The sequence below is a fragment of the Adelges cooleyi genome, unplaced genomic scaffold (assembly GCF_023614345.1).
Source record: "Adelges cooleyi isolate 19-005CV unplaced genomic scaffold, UGA_ACOO_1.1 ACOO_flye_CR_arks_rails_tigmint_CR_PRNA_574, whole genome shotgun sequence".
In the NCBI taxonomy this organism is placed as follows: domain Eukaryota; kingdom Metazoa; phylum Arthropoda; class Insecta; order Hemiptera; family Adelgidae; genus Adelges; species Adelges cooleyi.
Window position 1 is genome coordinate 2,003,005 of NW_026096268.1, and position 12,560 is coordinate 2,015,564.

The 12,560-nt window shown below is 32.1% G+C and overlaps 1 protein-coding gene across 4 annotated transcripts in view; it reads left to right on the forward strand.

The window, feature by feature from the left end:
- The first annotated feature begins 4,446 nt into the window (after window positions 1–4,446).
- LOC126843551 (octopamine receptor beta-3R-like) overlaps window positions 4,447–12,560 on the forward strand; it is a 92,241-nt gene continuing 84,127 nt past the window's right edge. For 3 of the 4 annotated variants that reach the window (XM_050581143.1, XM_050581142.1, XM_050581145.1), the window contains exon 1: window positions 4,447–4,725. The gene's annotated coding sequence lies outside the window, so the exon portion shown is untranslated. Of the gene's footprint in view, window positions 4,730–12,560 lie in introns of all 4 variants that reach the window. The other variant, XM_050581144.1, reaches the window with a different exon arrangement.

Here is a 12,560-nt window from a genome sequence, read left to right on the forward strand (position 1 = left end):
ACTTTTTCGGAACAAAAAATAAAAAAAGAATTTCTTTTCGTCGGCTTATAAAGGGTTAGTTTTTATTTTGGTAATACTTTTACAAATAATACTTCTTAAACACGAAACTATTTTATACACTCGCTCTTGTGATTTTTTTTTCTTGTTTATTTTTTTTTATGACACCGAATAGGCTATACTGGATAGGTGTCTTTTTGACACTTTCGGAACTTATCAGTTTCTTCTGATTATTTTCTATCCACAACAAAACTATGTAGGTTTTAAAAATATGTACAATTTTGAATACTCGAAACAATGGATTATTTATACATATTTATGTATACAAACAAAGCGTCTTTTTATTGTATATGGCAAACAAATATTACTCAATAATATATGAAACGTTTAATAAAAAAAAGTTCAACGAGATTGAGATTTATGTGTAAGAGTATTTCTAATAATAGACGTGCAAACTAGTAACTACTGGCGTAGTATAAGACAAACGATCAGGGGGACTGTAGTCCTTGTATTCATATCTCATAAAAAATATATGTATTGTATAATATATTATACAGTATAATCTACTGTATATATATTATACAGTATATAAAACGTTTCTCGTATTTTCAAATGCATTTGATACGTTTAGCCGACTTTTAAATATCATAATATGTGTGTTTTATAATAATCGGTTGACATGTATTCCTGTGTGTCAAAAAAAAGTTTGATCTTCTTTTACGGATGCGTGCGGTTAGTGGTTACCCAATGAATTGTATTCTTAAAACGTGCAATGATGATTAAAACCTCGGGTAAATAGGTCGGGACGGCAAAGTTTCTTCGAGATCACAGATTAAAGCCTTCTGCTTTTGTCATATTGCTTTTAAGGCGGATTAAAACTTTTGCTCTGATCTCTACTATATCTTAGAGAGACAGAGCAAAAAATATATTCAAAAAAATTGTTTTTTCGTTTTTCTAAATAACGCTTCAACCGTAAGTGTATCGATCCAATAAATCACAATACATTGTCGATCAACACTTGTATTATTATAACTACTAAGTAATATAAGTACTGATGACCCATCTTGGGCGTTTTTTTTACCTATTATCATGACCTGGTGAGATTAAGCATCCTATATTGTCGAACCTAGCCGTTTTATACTTACACATTAAATCGCTTCGTAACACAAACACAAGCCGGAAGCAATTTAGTATAAAATGTTTTTTTCCGATCGTGACATTATTGACCGACGTCGTCCCGAGTAAATATATTTTAGTTGAGAAGGCATTCCTTGAATAAACATAATGGTCTAGGGATATTAGTTTTGATAAAAATCTCCAGCGGGCTGACATATGTTTGCATTGACCTCGGTACATTTATACGGTTTACGGTAAACGCTGTTTAAGGCATATTATGAGTTATGACACAGCAGAAAAAAACACTTTGGGAACTTTTAACAGGCATTTTAAATATATTATTATTGCGGTGGCATTAGTCTGCAACGCAGACAAACGTAAATACAAATATCTCGAGTATGTGTGTATAATTAAGGCAGTAAAGGAAAATATTAAAATGGTGATATCAGTTAAAGTAATTATTTTTCTCGTTTTTTATTTTATTTATGAATTCGATATTTTTATTAAAATATCAGTTTTAGCTCGTATTTAATCGAAGTGTGTGTCCAAATTGGACCAAACGGTCAAGTCGATATTATATTTTTTACCGCAATCTAATACATTTTGTTGAATTTAAATAAAAATTATTTAATATGAACTGGCTTTTAAATGTCGATCGAGTAGCATTGTTGTATAGAGTTTAAAAACTAAAATAATGAAGCACTTTCTGGCTTAAACATTTTGCAGGCTTAAAAAAAAAATAAAAACCACTTCTCTCCGAACAGTGCTGTAGTTAAAAAAAAACCTGTGTTGTCTTACTATAAAGATATTTCATACTGGAATTTAATAAATAAAAAAATCATATTTTTTTTTTATATATTACATAAAATATAATATAATTTGAAATAAGAGCGGGCAGCGCGTGAGTGGGTACCGTGAGATAATTTTCTTCTTCTTTTGTTTGTCGTCGGTCTTTGGTATTTAATTTCGCATTTCTTGAAGCGAGAGAGATAACAGTGCACGATTCATTTATCACTGCAGTTCAAATTGAAGAGTATGCTGTTGTTTGGAGGTGGAAGCTGATATAATGACTGATTTTAAATACATCGGCTTTGCGCTATTTCTGTTGATCAATCATGCAGTTTTTGTTTTTGTCATCTGTATTTCTTTTAGAACTTTTATTTGTACTTCGCGAATACTGTCACCAGTGGCAATGATCTTTTAAGTTTTATATTTGTTAATGTAGAACTAACGATTCTGCAGTCTCGTTATTTTCGCACAGTCTGTTAACGTCATGTCTTAAAAAGACATCTAAGAAGAGAAAATTCATCATTGAAACAAAACGAGCACAAACCCGAAGCCGTCGATTTTATTACTTGTGACCGAGTTATTAGACAGCATGATAAAATCACAATAATTCGTGATATTTGAAAAATAATATTGTCCATACAAAATTGTGCACGTGGCTATAGTTTCAAAAATAATTATATAGATAAGCATTTTATATATATTCGTATTTTATTGCAAATACTTTATCATCCGGCATTAAATTGTCAATAAAATACAATTCCCATTAGCCGGATTTCACTTTATTTCTATAATATAGTTGATAAAAAACAATCAAGTTTTTAGAGATGAAATACTTAAAGTTAGATAGTACTACAAAAGTACGACGAAAATAATAATATGAAACTTAAACGTTTTATTTTTTTACATCATATTTTTTCGTAGGATTTGAAATCTTTCTATAATACAACAATTTAATATAACATTTCTAAATATTAGAAAATTCAAAAATTATTCACGCATTATGTTCAAACCACTAAACAACACAATATTTTATTATAAAATTAATATGCTTTTATAAATATATATTATAACATAGGTATATTTGTTTTAGGTTAATCAAAAATGAACAATATGAATATTGTTATAATCACATATACAAACACATGATATGCTGTAAAAACAAACAAGAAAATAATAACTATGCAATATTCATATTGTTGACCTATTGATTTCGGTTACCTCCCAATCCACACGGTAGTCGGAAGGTGCAGAAATGGCCAGTTGCCAGCGAGTTCCATAAAACCGAGATCGTTTACCGTCAGAAATCCAAGCTTTTAGAGGTCTTCCAAGCTACTGCTCTCGAACTACGGAGCATACCCGTCATAATTTCCATTGGCGGAGTTTACCCGGTTGTGTATAGCTACACATAATGTACCGTATTATTCCGGTCGGATTCTCCCGGCGGTTGCCACCGATGACTGACTCATCGCTATAATATCCGTTCGGTGTCGGTATAATAATAACACGTCCTACAAAATAAGGAGCGGATACCTTTTTTTTTCAATTTACAAGAGACCGCTTTTATAGGGGCTATACAGTGTAGGTATACAGCGAGTCCCAGAGTAACTGTTGCGGCGCTAAACCCTCCAAGCACCGCACTGACCGCGTTCAATACACCGCAGCAACCGTTCGTTCAACCGGTTAGACATTTTTTGCTCAAACAAGTGGTGGTTTTTAAAATGACAACATTTTTTTGTAATATTCCAATAAGCAATCGTTTCGGGCAGCGGGCTAAGTACACACAGTGGCAAATTTTTAGCGCATACTGTATATATAATGTATATATTGTTGTACACACCCACACCCACACCGGAACTACTATGCGGGTACCCGATTCACTTGTCGCCCGAAAATATCTTGAGCGACGAAGCTCGTGTTCCGCACGTTCGGCCGAATGTTGTTGTTGCCGGGAACTCGAACCATTATTTCCGAGTAACCGACGCCGTCCATCAGCGCAAAAAAAAAAACCAACCTTATTTCCCGTTTTTTCGGTCCGTCAGTCCGTCTATATGTAGGTACTATGTAAAAAAAAAATATGAAAGAAAAAAAAAAACCGGAATTTTTCATCCTCCTCGGTCGGGCCGGGTATACGCTTGTACGGCCTCGATGTTGCCGGTAGTGTTGCGCGTTAAACAGGCGTACAATCGGCCGCACTTAACTTCCATCCATCACCTGTGCACGAAAACACAATGCGAACGTCGCGGCGATAGGCGGAGCGTGCGCTAAATAAAAAACAAAACGGGGTGCAAAATTAAGAAAAGAAAAAATTATCATATTGTAAAGAAGAGCCGGCGGCACAGCGCGAAATAATACAACATCCAATGCACCTGAGTGGTAGGTATAATACCTACACATACTATATACGGCGTGGAAACGGCCAACTATGAAGTGCGGTGCCGGAAAAACGCAAAAAGTCCGCGCTTTCAACAGATGGCGCGAAAATCCGCCGACAAAGTGTGCCGTTCCGTCCTAGGTCGTCGCTCAGTAACGTTTTGAACGCCGGCAAACGCACCGACAGCGTGGGCCAGAACGCCGTCCGAGTCCCGTCCACACTTACGACGACGTGCTCGCGCCAAGTCTAGTGTCGATAAAAAAAAAAATAAAGGTTTAAATAAAAACAAGGGTCCCAAAAAAACCGCATCCGTAGCTTGTGTGCCGTAGCGGTTTTTTTTTCGCCGTAGTCGTCGGCAGTCATCCTCCACCGTCCAGCTCCCCTCCTCCCCCCCCCCGTTCGTGGGTTTTCACGCCGAGGATTACGACGATGTTTGTTTGGCCGCCATAAACGTAAGTACGTTCAATTAAGACACGTGTGTAGGATAAGTAATATAACGACTACAATAATAATTGTTGTATTATTATCGCCATCTTAAGGTAAAGGCCCGGGCTCGTCGGCCGTACACCCGGCGTTCGCCCATTATGTATTGTAAACAAAAAACTTTAGAGGTGCGATAGTAGATCCACATCACCATTAGACGAGAAGAGATACGTTTAAACGCGTCAAACCCAATATTGTGTAACTCTAATTCAGCGAAATCACTCACTACTAACAGGTATAATATTGTAATAATGTCATGTGCATCTCATATGCGTCCGAGTGCATCCGAGTAAACGGCCTGTGGGATTTAATTTTCTTTTGACACCTTTGCCCGTACCACGTTGAACGCCATTGAAGAAAACCCGGATACGAACCGCGCACCAGTTTTTTCCACTTGACTGTCAGTCAACGTGTGTATTGTGTTGGACGACGGCATATCCGTTTGAACTTGCAAATGGCGTGGGACAACAACAATCGGTCAGGTACCTAACCGGGTATATACCGTACTTACTAGATGGACGAGCTTTCACACACTTGTTCGCCCCGGTGCAGCCCAAACGATTACGGTAGCGACCTTTTCTTCGTACAATTTACGACGGCAAATAGAAATCACTTAGCAGATCGTCGATCCGCCCTCTTACTGCCGTCAAATTACTTTTTCGCTCCAGCCGGCACCCCGAACCGTATTAGTGGAAGCCGACAAGCGACGTTATAATATTATATAGGCCCACTTAACGACCGTGGTCAATGGTCGTCGATCATACAGTAATCCTCCGTATCGTTATACAGAGCTTATTGAAACTTAAAAGCAGCCAAAAAGGATCTGCGTAATTATTATTGTCCAGAAAAAAACCGACAGAATCAATCATTTCGTTCTGTAATTTGTGTATTGTTGTTCTCGGCAAAAATATTATTGCAGCCATTGCTGCAAGGATAAAAACTATTTTATCCTAATTCACCATAGCCGTACAATCAAATGTTTCGTCTATCAGTACACTGTACAAACGGATAGAATTTGAAAATGAAAATCGCGGCATTCCATGCGTATTTTGTTATAGAGATTGAGTAGGTATATTGAGAATATTATGTATATTTATGAACGATACCTACGCTCGAAATAAAAGAAATTCAAGAATTTTGGTTGATTCCATTTGATTAATTTTGTAATTTGATCTATACACTAAATCATTAGTTCCGTTCCAAAATTAACATCTCAGTCAAATTTTATATTGTTTTAAAAATGTATGATTTGTATTGATGTTACGTTCGATATCTATGTCTTATATATTCTGCATCCACAGTTAAGTTCGAACGCCACTGGTATAACATGTTTTTAATAAATAACTAATAATTAATTTTAATTTTTACATTCCCCAATATACTGTAGGCAATTTTATGTGAATTCTATTATGTAATATAATAAAGTTATAATGTATACCTTGATTATTTTTTTTAGAATGTTGTTTTTGGTAATCGTATTTCGCTTGTGTAATTAGTTTAATAAAATGTAGTCCATGTGCTATGCTCTCGAATGGTCAGAGTTTGTTTGTGAGGTACTTGAAATTTCATTAATGAGAGTGTCTGGTTATATTGCAATTTGGCTCCATCAGATCTAGAGTATTGAATCCAAAGGTTTAACCATATCCTGGGATTGAATTAATCGGATTTATTTAACTTGTTTAACGACGTCTACAATTTATTGCTTTGTATGGAAAAAAATAAAGCTTTTCAGAAGGTTTAATATTGGTGACAGTACAGAATATTCGATAAGTAACTGTATTTCCGGACATAGTACCTTTAAAACTAAAAGGATACAAAATCAATGGCGAACTAGACAGGTCCAGTAAGCAAATTTAAAAATATTAAAAACAACTCATTTTTATTTATCATAGATTTATATTTTACTGTATACGGCTTACAGAAATGGCCGAAAATTATGATATTAACTAGCCTAAAAATCTTTGACTTCCATTAGTTTTGAAGGTGATTTTGTGCCACCCATACTTTTTATGATTAGTTATATACAATATTGTATTTGTGGCATTTGTTAGGCTTCATTAAAAATATGAATCAAGGCTCAAGCAATAACCGGTAAATATTATTTCGTTTTGTTTATTTAAATTACACAAATTGACCGTATACAAATGTTTATTTTCTTGTTCATTCTATTAATAAAATCGAAATTCTAGTGAATATAATTTTTAATTATATGTTTACAACAATGAACTTTGTATGGTATCTTCGGTAAAAAAATATAACTACTAGAATAAAATCACGGCATTGTTCAGATAACAATAAATACCATTTATTTGGCACGTTACGGCGTATTTACAATACTGAGCAGCATTCCATAGAGCATGACTTGTAAGTTTTTACAAATTAATTAATTTTTTTTATTGAAAAAAAAAATAGGTTGAAAATTAAATTAACATGTTCATGAATGCAATTTTGGGTACAATGTGTTTTTAAAAATAAATAATACAAAATATGTTATTATAATGGAAATAAATATGATGTGGCCTTTTCAAGCAGCATCAACGATTAGTCACTGTCTAACCGTTATCTTGTTGTACATAATATCTCGACATCAGCCAAAGCTATTGTAACAAAATATACGTGTACTTTTTTGCAGCTACAATATAAGCTATAATGTTAGATGAAAATTTACAATTTAACTTGTAGGTAAAAATATTTTTTTTTTAAATTAAAAACGTTATTCGACCTTCTTGTATTTTCTTTGCGCTTTTTCCAATAGCACGAATATCAAACGAGCTTCGATGGAATAATAATTCGATCACATGGCTCGATGCAAGTCGTTGTTATTTTGATATTGAGTACATAGAAAAACAACATTTGTATGCATAAAAGGTATAATAAATTATTCACTATTTGCTTACAATGAAATATTAAAATTTAATCAGTGATCACGGTGGTCAATCTATGATTTATAACTAATAGTAGATAAATTGTGGTTAATATCTATGTGTCATAACTCATAACTCTTAAGAACGGCTGCTTGTTAATCACAATATTATTAATAGTCCTACTATTCAAATACAAAGATGATATTTTACAAGGAAAACTATTTGACAATGTACCTACCTATATTATCCATCATTGTATTAAGCTCCATTTTCTCAAAGTTATGTTTTTTTTTTCTGTTATTATTATTTTTTAATATGGCTCAACAAATATCAATATCAGTATATTTTATTGTGAGTATAATTGTAATCGAGAACAGTTTTAGACCAATGGGACTAATTTTAATGCACTTTAAAAAAAAATAAAATATCAATAGTTTTATAAACAAACTGTTATAATTATTATTACTTTTGGTCTTTAAAAAAATTTTGATTATTTTCATTCGAAATAATTAATTTATATTTTCCCTATTAAAAAAAGACCATTACTTAATTTTAATTAAATAACTGATAAGAAAGCCAGACCTAAGAAAGAAGATACGTTAAGGATATGTATAAGTTAGAGGAGAGAATATTCAGAAATGACGGATTTGGTAAAACAATTGAAAAAGTAGAATAGTTGGTGCCAGGTGGGGCAAATAAAATAAAATGGAAAAAGTAGCTTACACCAAATTCGTCATATTATTATACCTACGTTTTAATAACGGGAAAAAGGAATTTACAGCGATGGAAAATACGCGACCAAACCTTATGGGTGTCAAAATGTATAATATAATACATATTTGCAGGTATAATATGGTCGAGACTATGAACCTATAATGAGTACAATAATGTCATTTCAATGATATCAATTAACATGTTTTTGAAATACCTCTTTGGTCAATTCCTAGTTCATAACATCTTACTCAAATCGTGCACTTAGTTATTACAATTTGACAGTATTCGTTTACATTTTTACCGGCAAACATGTTGCATTTGTAACATTTTACGGTCAGTTTTATAACACTAATTAATTTCAAGTCTTCGCACGTGTAAGATATTTTTTATTTGAGTAAGCTATGATATTCAATAAGTAAATGTTATACCTTAAAGTGGTATATAAAGAATTTCGCGATTTTATTTTGGACAACGCTATACATATTAATCTAATCTAAGTCCATAGTAGAATACAGTGTAATAATACTTTCAATAAAACGGGAGAACCTGCTAATATATTATTTTACAATACTAATATAGCTAATATAAGTGTTAATAGATAATATTCAATATTATTGGAATCCAGTACTACATCAAACGTGTATTGTGTAGGACCCGGTATTTATGAATAATTTATAATTCTATTGTAAATGTTAAGTGTACAAGTTAAGAATTTATAAAAAAAAGTGCAGTCAAGTTTTTAGGCAAGACAATGTCCATGATGCATTTAATATAATAAATTATATTCATCACAATGATAAAAAATGTATAAAATATAATTATTTTAAATATTCAATTAAAATATATAATAATAATAAAAATAGTATAATAATAAATAAACGTATGTAACTTTTACTAACAACATTTTTTACCAGACGCCCACAGCAACTGTAAGCAATTTAAATCATTTTTGGGGGTGTCAAATTTGTTTTTTACAACTATTTATTACATATTAATTTATATGTATAATTTAAATATTACAGTTTTTATTAGATTTTTTTTATTTTGGTTTTATATTTTTCAAAAGACATAATTCAATCATTTGTTCGACGAAAAGTTTTTACATTTAATATAATATATAATACTTTTAGCATAAAATCTTTACCTTTTTTTTTCATAGTATAAAAACATATAATTTTAGTAAATTATTAGTAGTTAATCTTTTGTATACTTGAGTCATCATTAGTAAAATATAACATATGATTTGAACTTGGAAAGCCCGACCATCATTTGGACCCGAGCCGGGGGAGTTAATTGGTTTCATAATCGAATTTCAGCCTTTCAAGATTTAAGTTAAACTCGGCCTTACTCGTCCTGACTTGGGGTAAATTAATCTGGGTCATCGGGATAAGTCCAGTTCGTACAATTCACTATTAATACAATTTAACGTATACCTCGACTAACAATATAGACGTATATAAGGCCATTACATAGTGCTTTTTGCAGTGTTAACCTTCGGTTACAAATTTGATTATACCAAAGTCTGTATTTGTACAACTATATTATGTGAAAGGTATTAATGTAATTGAATACATGTAACATAACTTGTATAGTGTTATAACTAAACGCAGTTCTTCTATCATCCAACAAATTATTATTTACACATTAACAATTATATTTGTTTGAAAATTAACGTACAGATTTATAGTAAAGCAACGGATTTTAATCACCATCTGAAGTATAAAGTGTATATCACTATAAGAACAATAAAATCATAAGTAAACAATTTGTATTTCGTAAAATGCGACTACCATTTGTGTGTGAAAATGTCTGTAGTTTTTTATAGTTTAAATAATTCCTCAGAGATGGCGCCTACGTCATCATATTGAATTCGGCGATACCATTAATATGTCAAAACAGACATAATTTTAAACTAAGATCTTATTGTATTGATAGTGAGATGTGTATTAACTTATATAAAAGTTTTTATGTAAAAATATTCTTAGCTCCGATGCGGATCTGAGAAAATATTGCTTTTTTTGTGTCTAAACGACACGGCAATTGTTTTAATTAAACGATTTTTGTAATTTGTATTAACCTAATAAGTAGTTCACAGTACAACGCTTAACAACATTATAAAGTTACACGTCTGCGGTGGTTCTATAATGAAATTATGCAAGACTTTGATAAAATAATTATATTAGTTATAAAATTTCATTAAAACAAATATGATAATAAACCAGCGTTATTTTGGTGTAATCCGCATGTAATTTTTAAGAACGTGTGGACAATAGACATTATAATTAAACATATTATAAACCACGTAAAATTTCGTTAAGCTGATTTTAAAGTTGTTGCTTAACTAAAGAAAAGTTAAGACTTAACGATATTCTAGTTTCGAGTCTAGGTTAAAGTGGAAACTTGTGACGAATTTTTTGGGTGCCGACCTTCACCGGAAAGCGTGGCAAGTATATTGTCTTTTGAACGTTTCGGATCGCAAATTTAATCAGGTTGGGTTTGATGTAATAAAAAAAAAATCCGATTTTCATTTAAAAAAAATTAGTTTCGTGTAATTTAATTAGTTAAATTTGTAATTTTTTTCATATTAAAAACACGTTTTTTACTCACAAAAAGCAAAAAAATACATAACCTAGTAAAAAAGCCAAAGTAGTCATATATCTTTACAGAATTGAAATGGGATCATCCTTAAGTAAGCGTAATTTTGTCTAGCTTTTAGGTTTAAACCGTCCAAAAACCAAACCGCTTTCAATCTCCTTAAACGCTGAATTTAGGTAAATGTGGCCGTCCATGGGAAAAGGTAACACTTATGTATTCCATTTTTCAAAATCGGGCTTTTTACATTTTATTATAGTTGATTAGCTGCTGATTACAATGGTGTCTCCACCACAATGCTATCTCGATCCGTTCAAAAGTCATGAAGTTTAAGTAAGTTAGTTAGTAAAAGAGTTAGTTATGGCTTTCCTGGACAATTGGCTCCGGTAAGATAAGGTGTACCTTTTTCCATGGACACCGAAAATATTTTACTACTTATTGAATTTCCACGTGGTTTAAACTGAATCGCATTTACCAGTACTGTACTCGTAATACATGCATTTCAAGTAAGACACGTTTTCGTCCGACCTCATTCGTCACCTCGGTTTTTCGGCCACCAGACCGTACTCGAAAAGTTTAAGCACGCAAGCAATATCCGGCAATTGGCAATTGCCCACGGCTATAGTTATTTTCTTTATTGCTTTGTACCCATAATGATAAATGTACCGGGAACGCGGTTAAGGTGAAGGGCGCAGTTCATGAATCATAACGGCGGTGTGCAAAAGTTTCCACAGAACAAAACATTTCGATAGGCCGCAACACAACAATGTCATGTGTTATTACTTATTAGTTGACATCAATCCACTTGTGATGTGAAATATCTAGCCCTTCTAGCGTCAACGAGCAGCTAATTGGAAACCAAATTGACAGCATTCCATTGTTTGTCAGTATCTGTACTCGCAGACAACACAATAGAATAGTTTTATTGTATAATAATTTCACTGTTACTACCATAATATTCACATGTATGAATGATACCTCGATCTTATCGATGGCGGAACTACTCCAGATTCATTTTTAGCTTTACACTCGATGTAGCGTTTTATTCATAACTTGAAAATTGATAACTCATTAGTATAAACTAGATTAGTAGAAACTAACGAGTAATGGTTTAAACAATGTTTATTTATATCACGATTAACGACGATATTATTTAAAATCGCGATTATTTTCCAATCAATTACGGATTTTAATAAAAATGTAACCACGGTTAATACCACTATTCGTTGGTTTTTGTATTGAAGTATTCAATATCTTTAATACTGTGTACTAAACTAGGCTATATAGGAGTATAATAATATTAATATCATTTTTATCCTTTATATTGGTTTGTTCTATTATGTATGTTATAATATCATTGGACATAAGTCAATAAATCATTTTGCTATAATTCATTGGGCAGCGGGCAGACATCTTGACGAGGGTACAATAATACTATAACGTTATTGTGTCCTACTTTTCAAAATACTTTTATTATCCAGTTAATGTAGTTTTATAGTAGTTTTATTTACTAATTACTTTTTTAACCTACTTAGAATGAAAAAAAATTAATTATCTTATCTAATTTGAATTGAAAATAGTTGCTTGTTAAAACGACCAACAAAATATATATACTATTTTAGATTAAATTGTTT